Raw genomic sequence first — 17,869 nt, 5'->3', positions numbered from 1 at the left:
ATTGTTTCACCACACATGCCACCTGGATTCTTCCGCCAGACACCAGTTTCTCAGAACTCCGCAGGTGGGAACTAGCACTACAACGTGTCCTTGGTTCTCACCACCCACCTTGCCTTAATTTACGTTAATTTCTCCTGTATCAGCTTTTCTTCACTGTAATTACTCTTTGCTTCACTCCGTTATAGCTTTCTACATCTTTCATTGTCTTTTCCATCTATTTTCACTGCCCCCTCCCACAGCTGTTGCATACAATAAACTTAGCTTCTCACTCTTATTAACTCATGTACAGTTTTAGTAGTAATCTCTGTCTTGCATATTACCCTGTCTTCCACCTTTAAGCTCTCAGGTTTCCGAATCTTGCCCGATGCAGTCCCCAACAATTAGTCTTTCCTTATAATCCTGTACGGTAAGTCACCCATGACCCACGGTTGTGGGTAGCTTTCTCAAAATCTACCCCTTTTCTTAGACCTCTCCAGTCCTTTTCCTTCACCCTTCTTGCTTCCCCTGCAACCCTTCAGCCTGAAGAAGGAGTCACTGGCTCCAAACGCTTGCCTATCCCAACAGTCTTTTATGTGTCTGTTCTGCCACTGCTTGGTGAGTAGATTTTTTATCAATCCAATTAAATAATTTTATAAAGAGTATCTGTGTGTGATGTTTTTATTGGTATACAACTTGTTATAAACAAAACTTATTTTTACCATTTAATATGTTTCCAGATATTTACCAGTGGTAAAGATGAAATTGGGTTGGTTGTGCTTGGTTCTGACAAGACACAGAATCCACTTGATTACCCAAATGTGAGTGTGGAATTCCTCTTGCACTGCCTACATGGCAGATGATATCCTTTGTGGAGAAATCATGGCAGATGATATCCTTTGTGGAGAAATCTTTACATGAAAGTGAAATAAAAACAGATTGGATAGATGGTGTTGTTGTTGGCATGCAAGTCTTGAAAGATGAGCTAGAGTAAGTATTTAAAGCTGTCTGTTTCATGACATTCCTGGAACATGTTCCAGAATGTGTGTTACACAAATCACAGTGACATAGTTGTGACTTTATAAACTTGAATCAATATGTTTTTGTAATGAAAAAGAAACAGAAGGCACAATACCTGCAGAAATAGGAAATTTTTTTGTGTGATTTTGCTGTATGAATGTTTTTTACAGTTTTTCAGCTCAATAATTAAGGAGGTATTGATACAAGGCTTTGCCAAAAATCCATCTGTCACCTACAATTCCAGCCCTGTCACTGGCATTCCCTACCCCACAATATGACTGGGCCACCATGAAAGCAGCCACATCATTGTCAAATTCACTGAAACTACTACATAGCAATTTACTTGAGTATGGCTGCTGTTGTGGTCTTCAGTTTGGTTTAAGCACTGCGTCAATACCTTCTCTTCATAGCACTCGGAGGTCGCGATCTGCGACTGTTTTTACAAATGGCAAGAGAACTTTTCCTCTAGTTGCTTGTTTTTCAGTGAAAGATGCAAATATTTTAGAATGTAGTGCCTTATGTATATCTGTTAGAATAGCCACAAGGTCTGAAAGTTAATTTCAAATGATTGAGCTCTTCTACAGAGTATTGAAATTCACAGATTCTTCCAACCTGGTCCACCAATGTCTTACATACTCCTCTTCCTATATGGATTGTTTCCAGTATTTGGAGATGAAACATTAGGCAGCAAAACGTGCCTTATAACCAAAATCTAATGAACATATAATTAAATTAACCAAAGATGTAATGTTGCACTCTCAGGTAAGACTAATCTTGAATGCAAAGCCAAAGTGGAAATTAAATGTACGCTGCAACATTCATCTCACTTTTTGTTATTGAAATTATTCACAGTGCCATAGGGAGAACTGAGTTTATGTGTTTTATAGAGTCAGATACACGCTGTGGCACAGGGTGCTGTCCGTTATTCTCCTGACTATGATGTGCAGGAGTGGTAGTCTTCCTTCTTCTTTGGTCTCCATAGTGAATTTGATTTTGTGGCGTGTGGAGTTCAGATGTACAAAGAAGTCAAGAAGTTTGTCTCTTCCATGAGGCCAGATGACAAGTGTGTTATCCACATAACAGAAGAAGAAGAAAAAGAAGAAGAAGATGGATTTCCATTTGGATGACATCAGGGCCTCTTCCTCGAAGTGCACCGTAAACGTATTCACAATCTCTGGTCAGAGTTGGCTGCCTATTGTGACTCCATCTGTTTGCGGGAGGGGGATGTGCCACGAGTCAGTGAAGTGGGAAAGTTGACCAAGTAATATGCGTGACGTGTCATACCTCGACCGATATTGAGAACAGAATAAAAATTCAGAGGCATTACTTTTCAGCACTCCCATGCATATTCTGTATGCAAGAAAAGCTTATGGAGCAGGTTTCTCATTCAGAAATTCTATTTCAGTGTTGGTTGTTTACATGAAGACCGTGTTAAGCATAATGGAAGAAGGAGAAATGTTTATAAGCATTCCAGATTTGGCAGTGGCAGGCTCATGGTCTGCTGAGACTCTGGTTTATTGTTTCACTATATTGCTGCTTGCATTGCTCAGAATCTCATTTTGTGCGAACATAAAATTGGTAGGTTCAGGAGGGCCATGCTAAATGCCTTGCAGGGCCTCAGTAGTGCCACCCAACTAGCACCTGAGAGGGCAGACAAGTGTTCGCTCATGCATACGTGATCCTGCAGTGAAGTTGTGTACATTTAGTCAGGAAGTGGGCTTGTATACAGTGAGACAAGTATCCACACAGACAATGTGATGGCATCTGGAGCAGCACAGACTGTCAAGCCCTTAATGCAGCTCTAGAGAGAGGTGAACTGACAGCGGTGCAACTGACAACAATGCCAGACACAGGAATGGCACTGTGTCATCGTATCACATGAGTCTCGGTTCTGCAACATCGTCACAATTGATGTACTCGTGAGTGGAGGCTCTGATGCCAACAGACCTGGCCAGATTGTACCTGTCATTCCCATGCGGGTCCAGCATGTGATGTGATGGTATGGGGTGCAACTGGATACATGTCACAACCTCTGGTTCACATAGCCAGTAATTTGGACAGCAGCCATTGCATTTGTGTTTTGTTAAGGCCTATCGCTGTGCCCTATTCTCAAGGGCTCCGTGACGTTATCTTTTAACAAGATAATGCAAGACTACACATCACCTGAGCTGTACTGAGCTACCTCGATACAGAGAGTGTTCCACTGTTGCCGTATCCAGCATTTTCTTCAAATCTGTCACCTGTGTGGAACGTCTGTTCACTGGATGCCAAGAGATGGCTATGCCACCAGTCGCCAGCCACTACAGTTGATGAACTCTGACATATGACATACAGTTGAGTAGCATGAAATGATGTACCCATGGCTGTAATCCAACCTCGATTTGATATCCAGTGTGATGAGAGCTGTTCTGCTGTTCCAGTTTCAATACTGAAATTCATATATTATTTTTATGCTATCCTAACCAGATTGGACTGTGGTGTCATACAGCATAAAATATCTTACAACATGTTGAATCAGTGATGAGAAGTGTAGAACAGCCAGCAGGGGAAAGATGTTGGCAATGAGACAGCTTTTATGTAGAACAGCAGTACAGTGTTTCACAGTGCATAATGCTTCCACAGATTGAGAACAAAATGTGTGGTTTGCTTTCATCCATTTTCACAAACATAGCCTTGAAAAATAATGTTGACATTACTGTGCATTTCACTCTGAGGCATATTGCACTCTGAGAATGTTCATCGAATTCAGTTACTTTGTATTATATTTCAGTAACAGTGACATAATAGCAAATTGGACTGTATGAGTTTTTATGGATTTTTTTTCCAGAGACACCCTACTATTTCTTCAGATTTATTTAATTTGGGTATAAATCCTTTCCAGCATATATGCTGTACACAAAATGTTGAACATAAAATGTAGCTATCTGCTGATTTAACATCTTGCTGAGTATACCAGTACAATGTTTTGTTGTAACAAATAGTTCAATGTTTTTTACACACTTATAAACTTATTTATACAGTTATAGTAATTTATACCATTACATTAATGTTGTACCTTAATGTTCTGGAAGACGATATTATAAGGAGCCTCATACTTTTCCTGGATGATAGAGTTGTCTATAATGAATTATTGCCTGAAAAAAATTTGCACAAATTTGAGTCAGATCATAACATTTCAAATTGGTCCAAAGATAGGCAACTGAGTTTAAGTTTTCAGAAATGTAAATTGGAGCACATCACAAAACAAATAAAAGACAGTATTGTATGACTACATTATCAAATAATCACAGTTTTAATTAGTCAACTCATACAAATATCTGGATGAAATGAAATGGTGACATAGACTCACTTGTAGGCAAAGCAGAATGCAGACTTCAATTCATTGGTAAGATACTGGAAAATGTAATCAGTCTATAGAGGACATTGCTTACAAAATACTTGTGTGACCCATTCTAGAATATTGCTTAAGTATGGCCCATAACAAATAAGGCTAATGGCAGACATTGAATGTATACAAAATAGTGTAGCATGATTGATCATAGATTTATTTGATGCATGGGAGAGCATCAAGAAGCTACTAAAATTGGAAATGCCAGACAAGTGAAGATAGACGCCAAATATATGACAAAACCCAACTTATGAAATTTCAGGAACCTGTATTAAGTGAGGTATTTAGGGATTATACAATAACCGCATATGTATCACTCCTATAGGGACCATGAAGGCAAGATTAATTACAGCATGCACAGAACCATTTAAAGAATCATTCTTCCCACACTCCACATGAGCATTGAATGGGGAAAAACCATAATGTGTGGTACAACAATGTACTTTGTCGTACAACCCACAGTGGTTTATACAGTGTGCATGGAGACATGGAATCAGTTGACAGTAGCTGGGTAATGGTTCATATTGATTCCCATTTCCCTGTTGCAGTAGGTGATCTCATGCCTCTAATTATTTTTTCATTGCTATCTTAACTTGCATTCTTCAATTCAGTTTATTAACCCTTCTCATCTCTTTGTATTAGGGCAAATGTACAGTTAACTTTTAAGGAATTTGTATTTTCAATTTATCAACTGGAGGTTTGTTTTATATGCAGCAGCAATGTTACAAATTATTTGTTTCACTTTCTTTAGAATAATTTGCTGTTTCACAGGTGCCTCGCCCCCATCCCCGCTCCCACGCTCACCCCTGTCTCCACACTGCAGCTGTGAGTGAAGGAAGGTATATTAAGACAGAAGAAGTAAATTTTAGCTGACGATGCTAACAGTATCATAGTTTATACAACATAAAAAAGTATGCCTTGCAAGTTTACCAATTAAATATCTTATATTTTCCTCCCAAGAGAGTCTTATGAGACTCAAGATCTTTACAGTTTCTCTTTTTTTTTCTTTTGTGTCTTTAGTTTAAAATAAGTTTCCCCTATTGTGGTGTTGTTTTGAAAAAATACTCGATTGTTTGGAAAAATTATTCTTAATTTTGTAGTCACACTTTTGTTGTGTCTAAGTACTACTGGTTTCAGTAGCAAGTACCAGCATCAGTTCATCTTATTATCAAAAATTTCTTTGCAAAATAAAAGCTGACCACTGTGGCCAAGCGGTTCTAGGTACTTCAGTCTGGAACCGTGCTGCTGCTACGGTCGCGGGTTCGAATCCTCCCTTAGGCAGGGATGTCCTTAGGTTAGTTAGGTTTAAGTAGTTCTAAGTCTGGGGGACTGAATACCTCAGACGTTAAGTCCCATACTGCTTACAGCCATTTGAACCATTTTGCAAAATAAAAAGCTTCTGTACAACTGCAAACTAGACATACCATTTTCAGGGTGCAGTTCACATCTATTGAAAGCACAACAGTGACCTTTACTTTTAGTAGATAAGACACCTACTGGGGTAAGTGACTTGATGACTGCACACAAGAAGTTGTCATTTATTCCATATGTAGCTACCATGCAGACTCATATTTTGTATTAGTTTGTCCTTACTCTTCCAAAATGTTAAACCTTGTCTCTGCAGCCACACCTTCCTCTCTTCAGCAGTTGTCTTCATCTCCATGTGTGAAGAAAATCCCATTCATTGATCATATTGTTTAAGTAGGATGTTCTCAGTCATCCCCTTGTTTTCTTACCTACGATCTTGCCTTCAGAAATGTTTTTTAAAAGATTATCGTCTCCAGTTAAGTGTCCAGTGTATTTTGCTTTGCCCTGGCCTATAACTTTCAGTGGTTCTTTCTTCTCTCCTATTTCCTTTAATTTTTCTGTCAATGCAGCTAGTTCTTGTACTTCTCCTCCAGAACCACATTTCAGCAGGTTTGAGGTGAGCTTCCTTTGGCTTTTCTAATGTACAGATTTTGCATCTGTGTGTCAGAACACTCCACACAAAGGTCTTTACAAATATTTTCTTAATGTGGAAGCTGATATGTTTATTCAGTTGCAGCTTCTTCTTATTTTGGAAGGAACTCTTCACCTGTGCTTTTCTTTTCTTGAATGCCTTGAAATATTGATTGTTTTCTTGCAAAATGCTACTGAGATAGTGAATTTCAGTTCCTTTCTTGAGTTGCTCATTGCCTGTTCTTGTGTCAGTCCTACCTCCAGCTCCTTTCTTGTCTGTAGCCATAACTTTTGTCTTCTTTGTATTCATTTTTAGCTTTAGTTTTACCACTTCTTGATTTAAGGCCTGAAACATTTTATTTAGTTCCTACTCTGATTTACTATTGTGATGTCGTCAATCTGCAGTGTATAGTCATGCAAATAAGTTTCCATATTGACATCATGCTCCAAAAACCACTTAACTGTGTGTGGCAGGGGGTACGTCTCATGCCACCAACTGATCCCCTCTGCCTTGTTCCACTTGTGAACAGTGCTTGGGAAGAATGACTGTCAGTACGCTTCTATATTATCTCTTAATTTCAAATTTTCTTCTCGTGATCATTTCGTGAATTGTATATGAGAGAAACTATTATGTTGTCAGACTCTTCTCGGAAACTACTCTCTCGAAATTTGGGTAGTAAATCTTTCCGTGATGCACAACTGCTCTCTTATGGCATCTACCACTGGAGTTGCTGAGCATATCTGTAATGATGTCACAGCGACTAAATGATCCTGTGACAAAACGCTCCGCACTTCATTGGATCTTCTTTCTCTCTTCTGTCAGTCCTACTGGGTAAGGACACAGAGGTAATTTACATTCGCTTAAGATTCTTCCTGTGAATCTTAGTCTGGCATCTGCTTTTCTATTGCTGTTTTATGTGGTCATTCCTCTTTAAGGTTGCTCTGGATAGTTACTTCTAGATATTTTATGGTAGATTCTGTTTCCAGCAATTTGTCATTAATAGTGTAGTTGTACAGTATTGACAGTATTGGATTTCTTTTCCTGTGTGTGTGTGTGTGTGTGTGTGTGTGTGTGAGTGTGTGTGTGTGTGTGTGTGTGTGTGTGTGTGTGTGATATGTTACATTTATTTATGTGCAGGGTCAACTGCCAGAGCCTGCATCATTCACAAATCCTCTGCAGGTCATTGTGCAAATTGATACTGTCTTCTGTTGTTGCTACTTTCTGATGGACAAGTGTAGTACCTGTGAACAATATTAAGGAGCCTCTGACACTTTCTACTGGATCATTTATATACATTGTAAATGTAATGGTCCTATCGCATTTCCTTGGAGTATTCCAGAAATTACCTTTTGATTCTTGTCATCTTTTCGTTGTTGTTGTTATTACTTCCTTGATGAACATATTAAGGAAGTAAGGTGATAGAAGGCACCCGTCTCTCACTGCCCTTCTGGTTTTCCTTCTTTCATATCCGGTTCAGTACTCTGACTTTTGTATATACTCAAAATTAATCATCTGGCCTTCCACTTTGGACATTACTTTAAGGAATGATGATATAATGGTAATCTGTTTATTAAACAATATTTTAACGATACACTATGCTTTCTGATCATATAGTGGCTTGATGATGGAATTTGATACTGAAATTAGTAATCATTAGACAAAATAAAAGTGAAGCTATAATTAAAGAAAGTAATATTTTGGATCATGTCAGTTGTTGTTCCAAACAACAGCACGTCAGGAATAGGTTCAAATGGCTCTGAGCACTATGCGACTTAACTTCTGAGGTCATCAGTCACCTAGAACTTAGAACTAATCAAACCTAACTAACCTAAGGACATCACACACATCCATGCCCGAGGCAGGATTCGAACCTGCGAACGTAGCGGTCATTCGGTTCCAGACTGTAGCGCCTAGAACCGCACGGCCACTCCGGCTGTCCAGGAATAGGTACTAAATTATTTGTCCGCTGATGACCTCACAGCTTAGAACACTAAAACACAAATGTTAATTGTTTGTTATGTGCCCTGGTAGAGTTTACAACTGTTTACAGTTCACGATTGGCTGTTGGAGATTGGGCGTTAATCACATAGTGTATTTAGTGCACAGTGCAGAAAAAGGCAGAGTCCAGAAAAGTAAACAAGTGTAAAGGCAAAAGTTTCATGACAAGATGTTGTGTCACCATACTTTGAAGACAATTATAGCCAAAGACAGAAATTTAAAAGAAACTGGCTCATTTGAGCTGCGGAGACCTAGTCGAGGATTCTCAGTAGATAATTGTTAGCACAGTAGAATTTACAAAGAGACAATGTCAGTTCGTGTGAGGGAAGGTTGATTGGTAAGTACCTATCAGCTTTCTCATAAAACTCACAATTTGAAGAATACACATCAAGGAAAAGGTAGAAGTCCAACAGTGTCAAATATAGACAATAATATCGATCATCCAACAGTTTTGCAAAATCCCCAGTTGTACTTACTTTACTTACTTACTTACTTACTTACTTACTAACTTGGTTGGGTTAACATCTTCAGAATTCATCTCTAGCATTGTTGGTGAAAAATATGGAGACTGTGTGCTGATTTAACTGACATTTTCCAAGTCTCACACATATAAACGATAAAGGAGTACAGTCAAAGCTTTGTTGACATATTACAGACCTAATTGCCATATGGACTGATTTTCCAGTTCTGCTGGTGATTTCTGCATCTGTGACCTCATTATTACATATAAAGCTACCGAGATATGGAAATCTGTCAACATCTTGTAGTATCTTCTATTGCACTGTAATCGGGGAAGAGACGAATAATTTCCACTTACTTTGCACATTCTGTTTGCCTTATCTCTATTAATTTTCAGCCCTACACAATAGGGCATTTAATGAGAAAGCAGATAAAAATTAACTTGATGCCTTCCAAGGAGATGGTCTCTACTAAGTCTCTACTCCTTCAAGTCTGACTATGTAAGTGTAGACCAGACATGGTTTAAGTTCAGAGAAATAGTATCGACATCAATTAAGAGATATATACCAAATAAATTGAAAGGATACCAAATAAATTAAAAGGGTGGTGCACAAAATATGTCAAAACTCAGCTGCAGAAGCAATGAAAAAAAGCATGTCAAAGTTTAAAAGAATGCAAAATCTCCAAGATTAGCGATGTTTTACTGAAGCTCGAAACTTAGGGTGGGTTTCAGTGCAAGATGTGTTTAATAGTTCCCATAGTGAAACTTCGTTTTGAAATCTGGAAGAAAATCCAAAGAGGTTCTGGTTGCATGTGTAGTACACCAATGGCAAGACACAACCAATACCTTCACTGCGCAATAGCTGTGGTAATGTTACTGATGACAGTGCTACTAAAGCAGGGCAACTAAACACGGATTTCTGAAATTTCTTCACCAAAGACAACAAAGTAAATATTGCAGTATTCAAATCAAGAACAACTGCAACTGTGAGTAACTTAGTAGTAGCTCTCCTCAGTGTCATAAAGCAGTTATGTTTCTTTCAGAGAATGCTGATACAATAGCTCCATTAGAAATCATATATAGCCACTCATTTGATAAAGATCCATACCTAGAGACTGAAAAGTTGCTCAGGTCACACCAATGCTCAAGAAAGAAAAGAGGAGTAATCTACTAAATATCAGACTCATATCACTATTGTTGATTTGCATTAGGATTTTGGAACATATATTGTGTTTGAATATTATGAATTATCTCAAAGTTAATGATTCATTGATAAATAGCCAAGATAGATTCAGAAATATCGACCTTTTAAAACACAGCTAGCTCTTTAGTCACACAAAGTAATAAGTGCTGTTGACTGGGGATCTCAAATTGATTCCATATTTGTAGATTTCCAGAAGACTTTTTGAAACAGTTCCTCACAAGCATTTTCTAATCATATTGTGTGCCTAGGGAGTATTGTCTCAGTTGTGCAACTGGATGTGTGGTTTCCTATCAGAAAAATTGATGGAAAATCGTCAAGTAAAACAGAAGTGATATCTGACATTCCTCGAGGAAGTGTTACAGACCACCTGCTGTTGCCGATCTACATTAACAATTTAAGAGAGAATCTGAGCAGTCCTCTTAGATGATGCTATCATTTACAGTCTTGCAAATCATTTACTGTCTTGTAAAGTGATCAGATGATCAAAATGAACTGCAAAATGATTTAGGCTACCTATCCATATGATGCAAAAAGTGGTAACTGATCTTAAATAATAAAAATTGTTATGTCATCCGCTTGAGTAGTAAAAGGCATCTACTAAATTTTGGTTACATGATAATTCACGCAGATCTAAAGGCTGTGAAGTCTACTGAATACTTAGGAATTACATTTACAAATAACTTAAATTGGAATGCTCACATAGATAATGCGGTGGGAAAGCAAACAAAAGACTGTGATTTAATAGGAAAACATTTAGAAGATTAGGATTACTAAAGAGACTATCTACAACTATACTTGTCTGTCCTCTTTTGGAGTATTCTGCATGGTGTGGGATCCTTACCAGATAGGACTGACAGAGGACATCATTTAAAAGTTCAAAGAAGGGCAGCTCATTTTGTTTTATTGGGAAACAGGAAAGTGCATGCCACAGATATCGCATGTGAATTGGGGTGGCAGTCATTAAAGCAAAAGCATTTTGCTGGAGCAGGTTCTTAAAATTTCAATCATCAACTTTCTCCTCCGAATGCAAAAATATTTTGTTAGAGCCCTCTTACATAGGGAGAAATGATCATTGTAATAAAATAAGAGGAATCAGAGCTTGTACGGAAATATTGAAGTGTTTGGTTTTCCTCAAATGCTGTAGGGGGGTGGAATGGTAGATAAATAGGTTGAGGGTGGTTCTCTGAACCCTCTGCCAGCATTTAATTGTGAATTACAGACTAGTCATGCAGATATAGATAGTGTATATAGGCTTTCAATATTGTGCACTGATTCTCTAATTTTATACATTGCTCAAATACTTTCGTGGCGCTTTGGAGTGACCCCTTTAAAATAACACTTTACCAGTCTTCTTAATATGTATTTTGGTAACCAGGTTGATAAGAAGTTACAACAATACTCTCTTATTACTCCCCAGTTTTGGGTTATATTAATGAACAAAATCGCCGCAGTGTTCCATAACAATTACGGGCTGAAGTTTGCTGCTGATGGAACCAATATGATTTTCTGTGTTTCTGAGCATACAGGTTGTGTACGCTGTTTGGAGTCTGGTGTAAGCTGAATCAAATGTTTTTATTGTTGTGATCTTCCATCTGAAGATTGGTTTCATGGAGTTGCCCATGCTAGCTTATCCTGTGTGAACCTCTTCACCTCTGCGTAACTAATGCAGTGTACAGTAACTTGAACTTGCTTACTGCAGTCAGTTTTTGGTCTCCTACAGTTGTTACCCCCATTATATTCACAGATGACCACATATTGTGGAAATTGCATATTGTAATGTAGGATGCAATAATAACGTACGGAAAGTTTCTGTTGAAAATTACGAATTATTTAGGAATAAAGGAGATGGCTCACCAAAAGGCAGAAGCACTGTCTCATCGATAGGCACACGAACAAAAGGTATGTAGAATGAGATTTTCACCGTGCAGTGGAGTGTGCATTGATATGAATCTTCCTGGCAGATTAAAACTGTGTGCCGGACCAAGAGTCAAACTTGGGACCTTTGCCTTTTGTGGGCAAGTGCTCTACCATCTGACCTATCCATGCACGACTCACGACCCGTCCTCACAGCTTTACTTCCACCAGTACCTCGTCTTCTACCTTCCAAACTAAAAGGTACGTTGCTTGGCGAGCTTCCAGAATGCACTTTCTTTTTCTAGCTGTAGGGAAAACATGCGCGCGCGCGCGCGCACGCGCGCGCGCACACACACACACACACACACACACACACACACACACACACACACACACACACATTCTCACATGCGCATGCATGTCTCCTTATGCTGTGGTCGCTCAACTGCCAGCTCTTTACTGGCCCACGGTGAGTGTTCTGGAGTGAGGTGGGGCTTTAGAGTAGGGTAGGATGGGGTGGGTTGAGGCAATGTGAGAGATGGAGAGAGATGGGAGGGGTTTGGAGGGAAGCATTTAGTGGTTCGTGGGAGAGTGGGGAGCCATCTGTGGGCTAGCTAGGGGTGCAGGTAGAGGGGTCAGGCGACATACAGCTGGGCACTCATAGACTAGGGTATGACGTGAGATAACAGCACACAACTAGCTGATTTGGGTGGGGCGAGAGGGGGGGGAGCGGCGTGTGTGTGTGTGTGGGGGGGGGGGGGCGGGGGGGCTGGGAGTTAACTTGGATTTAGGCCAGGAAGCAAAGGATGTGCTGTAAGTATGGCTACGAAAGTTGAGTATTCTTAAATAAGATCAGCTGGTGCCAATGTATTGGAAAGTAACTGGCACACAAAGTGCAATTGTGGCTTCTTTTTCTTTATGAATTTTGAATAGTCTGCAGAGCAAATTGAATTAGGAGGATCAGGCATTTGTGTGGGTCTAGGAAAGTAAATTGTAGAGCCAGATAAAAGGCGCACAAGACAGGAGGGGTACTACTACTCATCACTGCTGTATCGTGCTACTAGTACGTGTCAGTGTGAGTGCACCGAGAGTGGTGTTGCCGTACATGCGTCTTTAAATTGGTCACTGACTGATCATTGCAGGCTGGCTGCTGGATTCCGTCTCTGGGAGCCAAGCGTGCGGCGCGGTCCCTGCCGTGCCATCTGCTGATGACTCGCACATATATAAGTGTGGAACAGTGCTGACTGACTCTCTGTGTGATTCTAGTTTGTAATGTGCACATTAGTGTTCTGTGTCTTGTTGAGCCCTTAGAGGCATATTGTTTGGAGATTATTATTAAAGCCATATTTGTGTGACTTGGATCACACTTCAGTATTTATTTATTTATTTATTTAATTATTTATTTATTTCTTGTTCCATAGATCCAGTTAGTGAGTCAATCACAAGGATATAGAACGTGTCAAATTGTACAGGTTTCAATTTAAACTTACAATAAATACAAGGGCAATTCAATGGCAAATTGTACATAGTTTAAGACATACTATAAATACAGTAACAGATACACTGTCAGCTAGACAACATAACAACCGTTTGACAGAAAAAGGAGTTTCAAATAACGGTTAAAGATAAGAGCACAAAGTTAAATCAGATATTAGGCCTACAAGAGTAAATACATGTACAGCCAATCTGTTGTTGCAAAAAGTGTGCTAATGCCCAAATGCACAATAAAATCAATTGAACTACTTCTAGACACAATAAGTTTAGTGATGGTATACACTTTCTTTCAGGTATTCATCCGCAGTATAATAAGATTTCTCTGTCAGGTAATCTTTGAGAACTAGTTTAAATTTTGGCAGTTCTGTATGAACACATTTGATATGTAGTGGTAGAGCATTGAACAGCTTTATGCTGGAGTAGTAAACTCCTTTTTGTACCAGAGTGAGACGTTTCATTTCTAAATGTAGATTGTTTTTGTTTCTGGTGTTATAACCATGGAATTTACTGTTGTCTTGGTAGATGGAATAATTTTTGCACACAAAGGTCAGCAAGGAAAAAATAAACTGTGAGGCAGTTGTTAGGATACCTATCTTCCGAAACAAGTGCCTGCAAGAGTGTCTTTGATGGACCCCACACATTATTCTGATTGCTTTTTTTTGGATGGTGAAAACTTTTTTTGCAAGTGGTTGGTTCCCCCAGAATATGATAGCATATGACATCAATGAGTGGAAGTTGCCAAAGTAGGCAACCTTAATAGAGTCAACTTCAGCCACTGAAGAAATTACCCGTAATGAAAATGTTGCCGAGCTAAGTTTTTTACATAGATGAAGAATGTGAACTGACCAATTACATTTACTGTCTATGTAAGCACCCAGGAATTTTGTGTCTTCAACTTTCTGTATTGGTTGATCTCTACATTTTATGTCAATTTCATCGGGATTACTTTGTGATGTATGGAACCTCATATAATGAGTTTTATCTGCATTGAGTGAGAGACCATTTGAGGAGAACCAATTTAAGATGTCATTAAAAACAGTATTTGTAGTTTTTTCAAGATCATCATCAATCAAATCGTCAATTAGAATTGTGGTATCATCGGCAAACAGGGTAAATTTGCTGTTTGTCTCAGAACAAAGAGGAAGATCATTAATAAAGATGAGGAAAAGCAGTGGGCGCAAAACGGAGCCTTGAGGCACACCACACGTTATCGTGCCCCATTCAGACGAGGCAGGTTCTCCAGAAGAGCCATTTAGCATTACAGTCTGCTTCCGATCCTGTAGATATGATTGTAGCCACAAGCCAACAGTACCACCTAAACCATAGTATTCTGCCTTTTTCCAAAGAATTTGGTGGTTTACACAGTCAAAGGCTTTCATAAGATCGCAAAAAATACCCACTGGAGACATTTTTTTGTTAATGGCTTCCAGAACTTGGTTGCTGAAAGAGAATATTGCCTGTTCAGTACAAAGACCGGCACGAAAACCAAACTGATTTTTGCTTAAGATACTATGGAAGTTGAGATGGTCTACAATCCTCCTGTGCATGAGTTTTTCTAGAATTTTCGAGAAGGTAGTTAATAGAGATATTGGGCGATAGTTTGTAACAATGCTTTTATCCCCTTTTTTAAAGAGAGGAATCACTACAGCCAACTTAAGTCTGTCAGGGACAATCCCATCTTGTAGGGATGCATTGTATATGTTGCATAAGACGGGACTAACAAATTTATAACAGTGTTTCAGTATTTTACTAGAAATATTGTCCACACCAGCAGAATTTTTATTTTTTAATGATCTAATTACTCTTATGACTTCGCTTACAGTAACTGGAGATAAGGATAACTGTAGGATTCTGTTGCTAATAGCTTTCTGTAGGAGGGACAATGATTCTTCCATGGAACCATTACAGCCTGTCTTCTCTGCTGCTCTCAAAAAGTGGTTATTAAATATTTCTGGAACCAACTCAGGTTCCTTAATGATACTGTCCCCTGTTTTAATCTCTACCTGAGACATGTTCCCTGTTGTCCTGCCAGTTTCCCTCTTTATTACATTCCATATAGTTTTAATTTTATTTTCTGAGCTTTCAATTTCTGATTTTATGCACATATTTTTAGATTTATTTATAACCTTCTTGAGAATGCTACGGTAAAGTTTGTAGTGTTGTCGTTTCTTTGGATGATTACAAGTCCTGAGAGAACTTTATAACATCCTCTTTGTTCTACAAGATGTTGTTATCCCTGTAGTGATCCAAGACTTCTTGGCATTGCCTATATGACTATTTCTAACTACTTTTTTGGGAAAGATGGACTCAAATACAGACATGAATTCATTTAAAAATGAATTGTACTTTTTGTTTACATCTGTTTCCCTATAAACTCGGCTCCAGTCTATCTATTTTAGGCTATCATTGAATTTTTTAAGGCCCTGTTCATTTATTATCCTAAAAGATTTCCAAGAATGCTCGGAACTGTTGCACACACTGATGTAATTGAGCCTAAGCAATTGACCACCATGATCAGAAAGGCCAAGGATTGGATGTACAGTGATCTCATTCCATGTAGACTTATCTATAAATATATTATCTATCAGACTTTTACTGTTAACAGTAACCCGAGTTGGGAAATCTACTATTGCCATCAGATTATAAGACTCCATTAAATGTACTAAATCAGCTTTACTATTGCTCTCATTTAGGAAATCAACATTAAAGTCACCAGAAATTATCAAGTTCTTGGACTTTGAGTACAGTATGGATAATAAAGAATCTAAGTGCTTAAGAAATACATTCAAATTCCCTGAGGGAGATCTATACAGTGCTAACACTACAGCCGTGAAGTCATTTACAGTAATCTCAACACCACATACTTCAATTTGTTGCTCTATACAATGGCTCTTTAAATCTAATGCATTTAAGATATGTTGTTTTTTACATAAATTACCACTCCACATTCTTCCATGATGGTTCTTGAGTAATGCGCTGCCTGACACACAGTATTACTTGGATAGTACATCACCACAAACATATGCACCGGGAATGTACATCCTTTGACAGTTTGCTACGTCTCTCTCTTCTAGGACTGACATGGTAGCTGCCTTGCATTTCTTAATGACTCTGACCTTGTCAACCACAAACCGAATTTTAGTGCAGTCATGATTTCCCTGAAGAGATTACATGACAGCAGAGACTTGTAAAATTGTTACCCATTTCTCTAGCCAGTGAAGATTCATTCTATACCTTCAGATACAGTGTCATGTAGGAGTAGAACAGCAAGAAATACGGAGCTCCTCTAACAGTAATGACAGTTTATCACCTCCCAACACTACATGTGCCAATGTTTCAGTGCATTTTTGAATATGTTTGTTAACAGATTCATCAACACAACAAAAATTTACGATCTCAGTAGCATCTTATTTCTTAACTCATACTTTCCTATTCATCAGAATCTTCATCGCTGCTCTTTGATTCGTCAGAGCTCCCTGCTGTACTTTGTTTTATTTCATAGTTAGAATTAGTTGAAATACCACCTACCATATTTACTCAAATCTAAGCCGCACTCAAACCTGAAAAATGAGACTCGAAATAAAGGAAGGAAAAAAAAAATTCCTGAATCTAAGCTGCACCTGAAATTTGAGACTCAAAGTTCAAGGGGAGAGAAAAGGTTTAGGCCGCACCTCCAAATCGAAACAAAGTCGGTCCATTGTAACATGAGACACAACTTAGGTCGAATGATTGACGATACAGCTACAGTAGTTTGGTTCGAGTCGTAAGCTTAGCAGTTAAGCTTTACCAGGTAGCCTTTGCTATGCGTCGGGCGCTCCGTCCGTATTTATACTGGTGCCCTTCCTTTTTCACATGCTTCGTCTGGTTTGAATCGATTGCTTATTTTGCTTTGATCTGATAAGTGCCGTTTTCCTTGTTATAGGCGTTTATGTCACTCTAAGCTGAAAATGCATTACTGTACTGTGTCATGCATTGTTTGTCGCATTCTGATAGTGTGTGTTTGCGGACTGTCATCGCTCGCGGCATGGCTTGCTTTTGTGCACGCTACCGCCGCCTACAATTAAAAAAAAAAAAAAAAAAAAAAATAGCAGAACAATGGCAAGAGACTACTATTTCTTGTTACTTACACTGCTGCTTTCTTTGATAATGATCAACAAGAACCAAATAATAGACTGCGTATGATAGAACATGTTCTGAACGAGAGTTAGGCGAAAATTTTTCTCCATTTGAAAATCTATGTGGCCGCTTCTTTAGTACATCAAATTCTGCACAGAAATTAGATTCATCTTAGATTTAAAAATCTAGTCAGTTGCCGTGCTTCATTTATGACTGTATCACTATTAGGCATAAGAATAATACGAATATAAACATGACACGATATGTATATTCTTCCGTGTTTGCTGTTGTCTCACTCTAGTTTCGTAGTTTATTAGGCAGACAGGATTTAAATAAGATAGCAGCAAACATGAAAGAATACATGGCAAAATGTTTATATTCGTATTACTCTTATGATGAAGAGAATACTGCATGTGATTC

This window comes from Schistocerca piceifrons, chromosome X, assembly GCF_021461385.2.
Source record: "Schistocerca piceifrons isolate TAMUIC-IGC-003096 chromosome X, iqSchPice1.1, whole genome shotgun sequence".
NCBI classification, from domain to species: domain Eukaryota; kingdom Metazoa; phylum Arthropoda; class Insecta; order Orthoptera; family Acrididae; genus Schistocerca; species Schistocerca piceifrons.
The sequence above is the reverse complement of the archived record's forward strand: the minus strand, read 5'-3'. Positions refer to the sequence as shown.